A 10467-nucleotide genomic window follows, 5' to 3' on the forward strand; every position below is an offset into this window, starting at 1 on the left:
ATTCAACCAGTATTGTCAAGCCAGAAGATCAACTCTGGTTCAATGGAGATGCAGGAGGACATGCCAGCAGCTGTACCTGCTGAGTGAAAGTGAGGTGTCAACCTGTTGGAGCTACAACACTTGACTACATCAATGCCAAACAACATAAACAGGAAGTGATTGGCATGGCCAAGTGATTCCATAAACAATGGCTCAGATCAAAGCTCTGCAATACTGCCTCATCTAGTCATTAATTCTTTTTAGGATTTCCCAGTGTCTGCGTGGGTTTCCTCTGTATGCTCCAGTTTCCTCCCACAATCCAAAGATGTGCAGGTTAGGTGAACTGGCCGTGCTAAATTGCCCATAGTCAGGAGTAAGTATGGGGGAGGGGAATGGGTCTGGGTGGGTTACTCTTCGGAGGATCGGTGTGGACTTGTTTGGCCAAAGGGCCTGTTTTCACACTGTGGGGAATCTAATTTAATCAAATCAATGGTGATGGTTGATAAACAACTCACTGATGAAACTCCCAAATCTATCCCTATCCTCAATGATGAAGGAGCCCAGCATGTCAGTGCGAAACACAAGGTACAGTTCCAAAGAACAATCACTGGACTCAAAAAGTAATTGTTTCTCTCTCCACAGATGCTGCCAGACCTGCTGAGCTTCTCTAGCACTTCCTGTTCTTATTACAGATTTCCAACTTCTGCAGTATTTTGCTTTGAGATAAGTTGAAAGATTTGCAACAATCTTCAGCCAGAAGTGAGAAGTGCATGATCCATCTCTCATCCTGCTCTCGAAGTCGCCAGCATCTTCAGCAAGGTTTCCTTGAAGCTGTGCAACCACAGAGCTGCTCAGAGGTTCCACACATGCGAATCACCATGACAACACATTGACTTCTGGCTCCACAAGCCACTGTTACACATAGACCTCAGAGGTTCATGCAGTGACAGGAGAAATTAGAGTTAATATAAGTGTGCAGCCAATTCAATTCACTACAACTGATTTCAAGAAACAGCAGAAGGCATTGTGTACGGGCTCTACAATGTTTCAGCAACAGTACTCAAGACATGCGCTCTAGGATTTTCCACACCCCTAGCCAAGCTGTTTCAGTGCAGCCTAAACACTGGAATCTACCCATCAATTGTGAAAAATTGCCCAATTTTGTCCTGTGGACAAAAAGCAGGACAAATCCAACCCAGCCAATTACTGTCCCATCTGTCCACTATTAATCATCAGTAAAGTGTTACCAAGCAGCACCTGCTCAGCAATAACCTGCCCAGTGACACTCAGTTTGGGTTCTGCCTGGGTACATTTAGCTCCTGATCTCTTACAGCCTTGGGTCAAACGTGGTCAAAAGAGCTGAATTCCAGAGGTGTGGCGAGAGTGACAGCCCTTAACATCAAGGCTGCATTTGACCGAGTGTAACATCAAGGAGCCCAAGCAAAACTGGAATCAATGGGTATCAGGGGCAAACTCTCTGCTGGTCAGAGTCAGATGATGTATGGAAGATGGTTGTCATTGCTGCAGGTCAGTCATTTCAACCCCAGGACATCTTTGTAGGAGTTCCTTAGAATAGTGTCCTAGGTCCAGCCATTTTCAGCTGCTTTAACAATGACCATGATAAGGTCAGAAGTGAGTATGTTCCCTGATGATTGCATAATGTTCATCACCATTCACAACTCCTCAGATACTGAAGCAGTCCATGCTCAAATGTGACAAGACCTGGATAAATCCAAGTTTGGACAGAGAAGTGGCAAATAACATTCAAGTCATACAAATATCAGGGAATGACCATCTCCAGCAAGAGATTGGCATTATAATCACTGAATCTCCCACTATACACATCCAGGGAGTTTTCATTTGCCAAAAATTGAACTGTACTAGCCACATAAATAATGTGGCTACAAGAGCAGATCAGAACCTAGGAGTCCTATAACTCACCTCCTGACTCCCCAAAACTTGTCTACCATCTACAAGGCAGAAGTCAGGGATGTGATGGAATACTCCTCGTTTGCCTGGATGAGTGCAGCTCCAATGACACTCAAGAGACTTGACACTATCTAGGACAAAGCAGCCTGCTTGATTGGCAAAATGTTCACAAACGTTTACTCCCTGCATCACAGATGTTCAGTATCAGCAGTATGTACTATCCACAAGATGCACTGCAGAAATTCACCAAAGATTATTAGAAAGCACCTTCTAGTTCAAGACCACTTCAATCTGGAAGGACAAGGGCAGCAGATACATGGAAACACCTCCACCTGGAAGTTTCTCTCCAGGCCACTCACTATCCTGACTTGGAAATATATTGCTATTCCTGCATTATTGCTGGATCAAAATCCTGGAATTCCTTCTCTAATGGCATTGTGGGTCTCCCTACAGCTCATGGACGGCAGCAGTTAAAGAAAGCAACTCACCATGACCTTCTCAAGGGCAGCTGAGGACAGGCAATATACGTTGGCCCAGCCAATGAATGATTTTTTAAAAAATTTCCAACTTTAATGATATGGATACCGAACATGCAGAGTACTCTCATGAGAGAATTCCCATGAATGTCATCCTTAGCTTTCAAGCCTTCTTTCCAGCAGCTTTAAGAGCCTCACCTTTCTTATTTTCTTCCATTCTGATGAAATATCATGGTCTGAAATACACTGCCTGAGAGGTGGTGGAGGCACGTTCAATCAAGAAGAAGAAAGGAAGACTGTGCAAGGTTCAGAGGAGAAAGCAAAGTCTTGGCACTAGGGGAATCAGAGAGTCAATCAGAGACAATGAAAGGAATGGCCTCGTTCTGTATTGTCACATCGTTTTGGTTCTGTGATCTGAAATGCTGAGCTGCATTTTTCACTCTGCAGGCTGTGGCAAGCTATCGCCTACAACTCATCGCATTATGTATGCACACACCCAAAACTGCCACACTCATGCTATCGTCCACATCGTCCAACATCACCATTGCCAGCACATTGGTATTCCACTTCACCAACTTGGAGCTGGTGCTCCTGGTTGACTGGGTGGTAGGCACAAGCATGCTCTTCCCCCATGACTGCCAGAAGACACAATAGCACCAAACCCTGCCAGCCTGGTCTCAGGTTGCCACCCAGGTCAATGAAGTGTCTATGGGCCAGAGGAACACCCAGCAATGCCATAACAAGGCTACGTATCTTCTGCATGTTGCAAGAGCAAGTCCGCTATATTCACTCTGCTACCTCATGCTCACTTGAACTCTACCTCTGCAACCATCTCCCACCAAGGCACATCTTCTGCCACGCTCACTATTGCAGGGGTTTCTTCCAACACTAGCTGTCACCCACCTCAAAGTCCTGACACCATGCCATTTACACTTCCTACTTACTCACTTGAGTCACCATTCCTCCACCAACAGCTGTGCCAGCCACTTTCATCGCACTCAATCTCTCCCTATGTCTTTTTGCAGAAGGAAATGGCCTGCAATATGGCAGCGAAAGCTAAGATAGGCAGTCAGGGCCTGATATTTGTCTCCTTATCCACTATGAGGACAGAATCTTGCCTTAGCGGGAGAGGACCATGAACACTTATGTGGTGATGCTGTGGTGATATCACATCTTAGCAACCAAATAAGATTCATTATCAAGTGTAGTGTGTTCTCCCATGACTACTAATTATTTTTAACATGCCCAAGCTTCTGGCCCAGTTTCATGTCTCATTCCCTCCCTTTTCCTGCTGGCACCAGTGCACCCTCACAATCTCTAACCTCGCAACAGGCCTCTGCAGCCAACACTACTTCCTCCTCCATTGAAGACGAAAGTACAGGCCCCTCAGTGGATTAAATGGCAAGGATGCTTCCTGCACTCTCCAGCAGCTCAGATACTGACCAGCCTGGTAAGTACCCTGTCTAGATTATAGACAGGAGCACATTCTGGTGAAACCATGTTTCTGTAGCAGGCTGAGGAAGAAATGCCTCAAGTCACTGGCACTGAACGGGTTTGGAAAATAAGGACAAGAAATTTAGCTGCAACTATAAAGAACTTTGTTGAGCTCACATCTGGATTACTGAGGACAGTTTCGATCTCCATATCTAAGGAAGGATAGTTTTCTTTAGAAGAAATGCCAAAAAGGGTTCACTCCCAAAAAGGGGAGAGAATGAGTAGGATAGACCTATATCTTCTGAATCTTGGAATAAAGATAATCGCTTGTAATATTAGGATAGGATAAAAGGTCGGCACAACATCGAGGGCCGAAGGGCCTGTACTGTGCTGTACTTTCTATGTTCTATGATCTATATAATATTTTTTAGACGATTTTAAAGGGTATATGCGAAGAGGTTCTTTCACCTGGTTAAAGAGTCTAGAAACTCTTTCAGGGGTCAGTCATTTAGGACTTAAAGGGTTGTGGATATCTGGCATTCTATATGCCTGAGGGTTGTGAATGCTTAATGACGAAGGATATTCAATGATAGATTCCTGGCAATTGGAGGAATTAGTCACAGGAGGGAAGGTAGAGTGAACTAGACATTCAGCTGTGTTCTTATTGAATGGGAGATTTTCAATTATAATGTTAGACACAAGTTGTTTTGATCTAAAGATTTCCGAACACAGGCAGATTGAATAGATGTTCTGTTAAGATAATCTTCCTGGTTGGACTCTTCAGGTACAACTTGTAAATGAGAATCTGACATTTCTCTGTTCAGTATTCAGGCAGACAGTAATCATTTGTTCTGAAGCTTGCTGTAATTTCCTGGAAAGTACCAAGTTTGTGTGTAACTGATGTCAGATCATTTGTATTCCCCTACAATAATGATAAAAAATAATAGCACCATGACATGTAAGCATTTGTCTGAATTTATGTTATAAATTTGTGGCAGGGAGCCTGAACAATTTGCCATGAGTCTGAAATTCATCAGCCAAGCCTAGTGCTGCTGACGCAAAGAACTACAATGATAGGAGGAAAATAATGAATAAGCTTTCTCACTTCCAGAATATTACAGATTCATGGAACTTTAATGGTAAATATTAAAGTGTCTGCTGATTGAAACAACATGGTTGTATTACTCATAGATGACTGTTCTGGACTTTGACTGGAAACAAAGTGTGCTGTTTCTGATAATTTATGTATGACAGTAAAAGCAATGGCACTCAGGGAATTATTACCAATCTCACAAGAATGTAGATTTGTCAGAAACATTCAAAAAGATACACGTGACATTAGGAGGATTTTATGTTATTTTCAGTCAGACTTTAAGTAGCACAACTAATAACCTGCTCACTGACACTCAGCTCACCAGGACCACTCAGCTCCTGTCCTCATTACAGCCCAGGTTCAAACATGTGCAGAAGAGCTGAATCCCAGAGACAAGATAAGAATGACAGCCCTTGACGTCAAGGCCACATATGACAGAGCATGGCATCAAGGAGCTATCGCAAAACTGATTGAACGCATAACTGGTACATAGAAAGATGGAGCTTTTGGAAGTCAGGACCTCAGTCTCAGGACATATCTGCAGGATTTCCTCAAGGTAGTGTCCTAGGCCTAACCATTTTCAGCTGCTTCATCAATTACCTTCCCTCCATCATAAGGTTAGAAGTGAGGACATTCGATGTTTGTACAATGTTCAACACCATTTGCAGCTCCTCAGATACTGAAGAAGTCCGTGTTAAAATACAGTAGATGGTAGACAATATCCAAATGCAGGGTGATGAGTGGCAAATAACATTCCTGTCATGCAGTGACTAGCTCCAACGAGAGAATCTAACTATCATTCCTTGATATTCAATGGCTTCACCTGCCTGAATCCCCCACTGTCAAAATCCTAGGGGATCACTGTTGACCAAACACAGAACTAGACTAGCCATGTAAATACTGTGCCCCCAGTAAAAGGTCAGAAGCTAGGAATCCTGCTGTGAGTAACTCATTTTCCAAGTTCTGTCCATTATCTACAAGCTACAAGTCAGGAGTGTGATGGAATACTCCCCAGTTGCCTGGAGGAGTGCAGCTGAAGAACTCAAGAACTGACATTATCCAAAATAAAAACAGTCTACTTGATCAGCAAAACATTCACAAACATTCACTCCCTCAGTAGCAGCAGTGTGTACTATCTACAAGATGTGCTGCAGAAATTCGCCTAGGGTACTTAGACAGTACCTACCAAACCCTTGACCATTTAGAAGAACAAGGGCAGCTTAAGGAACACAACCACCTGAAAGTTCCTTTCCAAGCCACTCACCATCTTGACTTGGAAATATATTATTCTTCCTTTACTGTTGTTGGGTCAAAATCCTAGAAGTCCCTAATATCCCTGTCTATGGATACCTACATCAGATGGGCTGTAATAGTTCAAGGTAGCTCACCGTCATCTTCTCAAGAGGAACAAGGGATGGACAAGAAATGCTGGCAATGAATGTATCCCATGAATGAATAAAATAAAAAGCCACAATATACAAATGCAAAGTACTTGTATGCACTGCTTCATTTACTAGTTAGCCTACATGCATGGTTCATAAATAAAAATCACACAGGAGCGAAAATCGTTTGCAATTTCTAGACTGCTCCAATTTCACCCATCCCTATAGAATTAATGTACCCATAATCTTTAAAGAATTTGAGTTTATAATCTATGTGTGTTGTTTCGCTATTCATCTGGGGTCTGCTGGTTCGTAAGATGATATGTTTCTCTGGAGAATTTGTTGTTGTAGCTAATGCCACTGCTGGGATAATTATCACTTTTAATCCATTGCATTAATAAAATCATAGTGTCATAAAGTCATTCAGCAGGAAAGCAGATCTTGCCATGCAACACGTCCATGACTACCACAGTACCAAACAAAATTGAACTTGGCCCATATCTCTCCAAACATTTCCTTATTCATGATCTTACCTTTTAAATGTTGTAACTACTGAAAAATATGTTGCTGGAAAAGCACAGCAGGTCAGGCAGCATCCAAGGAGCAGGAGAATCGACGTTCAGGGCTTATGCCCGAAACGTCGATTCGCCTGCTCCTTGGATGCTGCCTGACCTGCTGTGCTTTTCCAGCAACACATTTTTCAGCTCTGATTTCCAGCATTTGCAGTCCTCACTTTTTCCAATGTTGTAACTGCACCACATCCACCATTGCCCTGGAAGTTCATTCCACATAGGAACCACTCTCGGTGTAAAAAAGTTGCCCCTCGTGTCTTTTTTAATCTTTTTACTTTCACTTTTAAATATGCCCCTGGTCTTGAAATCCACAAACTGAGGGAAAAGACTTTGCTATTCACCTTATCATGCATTTCATGATTTTATAAACCTTTATAAGGTCTCCCCTCAACCTTCTATGCCCCACCCTATCCAGCCTCTCCCAATAATTCAAACCCTCCATTCCCAGCAACATCCTAGTAAATCTTTTCTGTACCCTCTCCAGCTTAATAATATCCTTCTGATAACTGGGCGACCAGAACTGGACACAGTACTCCAGAAGAGGCCTCAGCAATGTCCAGTACAACCTCAACATGACATCCCAACTTCTATACTCAAAAGTCTGAGCAATGAAGGCAAGCGTGCTAAATGCCTTCGTAACCACCGGGTCTACATGTGATGCAAACTTCAAAGAATTATGTACCTGAACCCCTCGGTCACTCTGTTCTACAGCACTACCAAGGCCCTATTTTTAACTATATATGTCCTACCCTTGTTCGATTTACCAAAATGCAATGCGTCACATTTATCCAGTGGAGTGGGCTGCCTGATATTCAGTTCCTATCCTCTTATGTGGACAGCATCCTGACTCTGGCCATACTTAGTGCTTGACTCACAGATTCCAAATCACTATTGGAGATTTTCCTGCATTTACCAAACTGGCTTCCCTGAGTCAAAGCCATTCCCTTTGACTTGACTGAGGCCCCCTGACATCATGATAAGCTTTCTTCCTTTATGTGTGCTCTAAACAGCACGGCAGTAACACAAGCTTTGTATCTCTTGTTGAGCTGGAAAATAGCGAAAAGCCAAGGCAAGGATGGAATAAACATCCATGTAAAGACAAAGTGAGTAAATGTCATGAAAGCAAGTGAACAGGGCGGAGTTGCAGCCTGGATCAGTTTTAACCCTGGTGCCGCATTTGACCTACTCTCTTACACTTATCATTAAACCAGTTTGGTCCCTTGGCATGATGACAATTGAAGAGTGAGGGATATGCCAGGCCATGAGGCTACATATTGTGGTAGGACAGTACTTTCCTGCTGCTGATGACCCACATTGGCTCACGTGAGCCAATGTGGGTCATCAGCAGTTACTATTTCTGCTGTGGATTGATCTCATTCTGCACAAGGGACTGTTACACAGCATAATGTTGTGCAAAGATTGTGCTTTATCTCCACAAGGGCCGTGTGATGGTCGCTCCTACATTGTCACCATCGCCAATCACTAACTAGCAAGTATGATTGTCTCCCTAGGAAATTCTGTGTCACTGGTCATGGGTCCTCTGGGTCCTTGTGTGGCTGATGAGCCTGATCCTAGAGCCACAACTCCAGCCACGCATTTGGTAGGTGTTTCCGGGAAATGGAGGTGGCTCTTGCCCTGGAGATGATTGGTGTTCCTTTTCTGTATATCCTTTGGCCAACAGGTGGTCTCAAAGAATTGTGTCCCTTCATACAGGAATTTTCTTCAACTCAGTTTCTTTTGAACAAGAGCCTTCTATGTGCTGACACCCATGTTGCATTTCTTGACGGAAGCTTTCAGGGAGTCTGTGAAAGGTTTATTTTGTCCCCCTCTCTATCAAGTAACTCCCCTGAACTGAGCAAAGCTGTTTTGCCTTGGCAGTTGGAACTCAGGCATCCTAAGCACATGAGAAGGCAATGACCCAGTCGTCTTATCATGAAACTGTTAATCCAGAAACACAGATATACCATTCTGGGGACCTGGTTTGAATCCTGCCATGGCAATGGTCGTATTTGAATTCAATAAACATCTGAAATTAAGCATCAAATGATGACCACGGAAGAATCCATTGCCAACTGTTGGGGGAAAACAATTCACATGGGTCACTAATGCCCTTCTGGGGAAGGAAACTGCCATCCTTACTGGGTCTGGTTTATATGTGACTCCAGACCCACAGTGATGTGGTTCACCCTTAACTACCCTGTGTGCAATTAGGGATGGGCGATAATTGCTGACCTAGCTAGCAATACCCTCATCTTGTGGTGAGGTCAGGCCACATGGTGGCGGACTGCAAGGTCACGATCTGTCGGAATTGCAAGAAGGAGGGCCACCCGACCAAAGAGTGCAAGGAGGAAAAGAACTGCAANAATGGTGTCAGGGGGCACGCAACAGGAAGGACAGGCCGGAGCAGAGCAGATGACAGTTACCGGAGAGGTACAGCTGCCAAGCGAAGCTCCGACAGGACAGGAGGAGGAGGCGGAGAAGGGAAAGAAGGAGGCAGAGGAATGGACCGTGGTGCAAAACAGGAAGAGGAAAACCCACCCGGTCACCGAGACCTCCCAGAAAAAGGGGAAAATGCAGCTGCAGGTGGAAGACACGAACAGCTCTTCGGAGGGTGAGGACGGATGTAAGGAGGGTCGTCACCAAAAGAAGAGGCAGAGCGCTGCGAGGAGAAAGGAGAGCAGCAACTGCCAACCAAGGGACGAACCTCCTGAGGAAATGGGAAACCACCACCCCCTACTAGGTGAAAGCCAGGAGGGCCCCGCCGCCACACAGCTCCAGGTCACTGGGAGCAGCGACCCTCTGACAGATATAGAAACAGACAGCGTGGACCCTGGTCTCGGCCCGATGACACCGAAGCGGGCAAACGGGCCGAGTGAGGAACTGGACAGCTACCTCAGCCCTGCGAGGGTCCAGCAGTTTGCGTGCTGCATGGGGATGCAGACAGCTACCCCAGAGGGGCAGGACCAGCGACAATCGGACATGGGTAACCTTACAACCTGTTAACAAATGGGGTTTAAAATTGCAACTATTAATGTGCGCAGCATAAAATCTCCTGCGCGATGTGTTTCAACACTGGCCTTCCTGGCCAACGTGAAAGCCGATGTCCTGTTTCTGCAGGAGTGTGGGATACCGCACCTCAGCAGTTACAGGAGATGGCAACGTTAAAGCCGACATCCTGTTTATGCAGGAGTGTGGGATACCGCACCTCAGCAGCTACAGGAGATGGTCGAGCTTGTGGGCCGTCCTGCAACAGCTTCCACTGTCGCTGGCTACGTCCAGGCCGGTCATTCTGGCCGGAGACTTCAACTGTATCCGGCGGGGGGGACAGTAAACTGGACGCCACGTCCAGAGTCCTGATGGACACGGTCAAAGACGCCAAGCTGCACGACGTCTTCAGCACCCCTGCAGACGGAGCGCAGCGTAGATATACATGGTCACGGGCAGACGGGTCTATCCGCTCAAGGATAGATTACCTGTTTGTGTCCCGAACGCTCTCGGTCAGATCCACCGACATGAAGCCAGTGTTCTTCTCTGACCACTGCCTCCTGTTGGCCGACTGTCACCTACAGGACGAGCAGCGGGCTTGTAAGGGAACGTGGAAA

Source organism: Chiloscyllium plagiosum, chromosome 6, assembly GCF_004010195.1.
Source record: "Chiloscyllium plagiosum isolate BGI_BamShark_2017 chromosome 6, ASM401019v2, whole genome shotgun sequence".
NCBI classification, from domain to species: Eukaryota; Metazoa; Chordata; class Chondrichthyes; order Orectolobiformes; family Hemiscylliidae; genus Chiloscyllium; species Chiloscyllium plagiosum.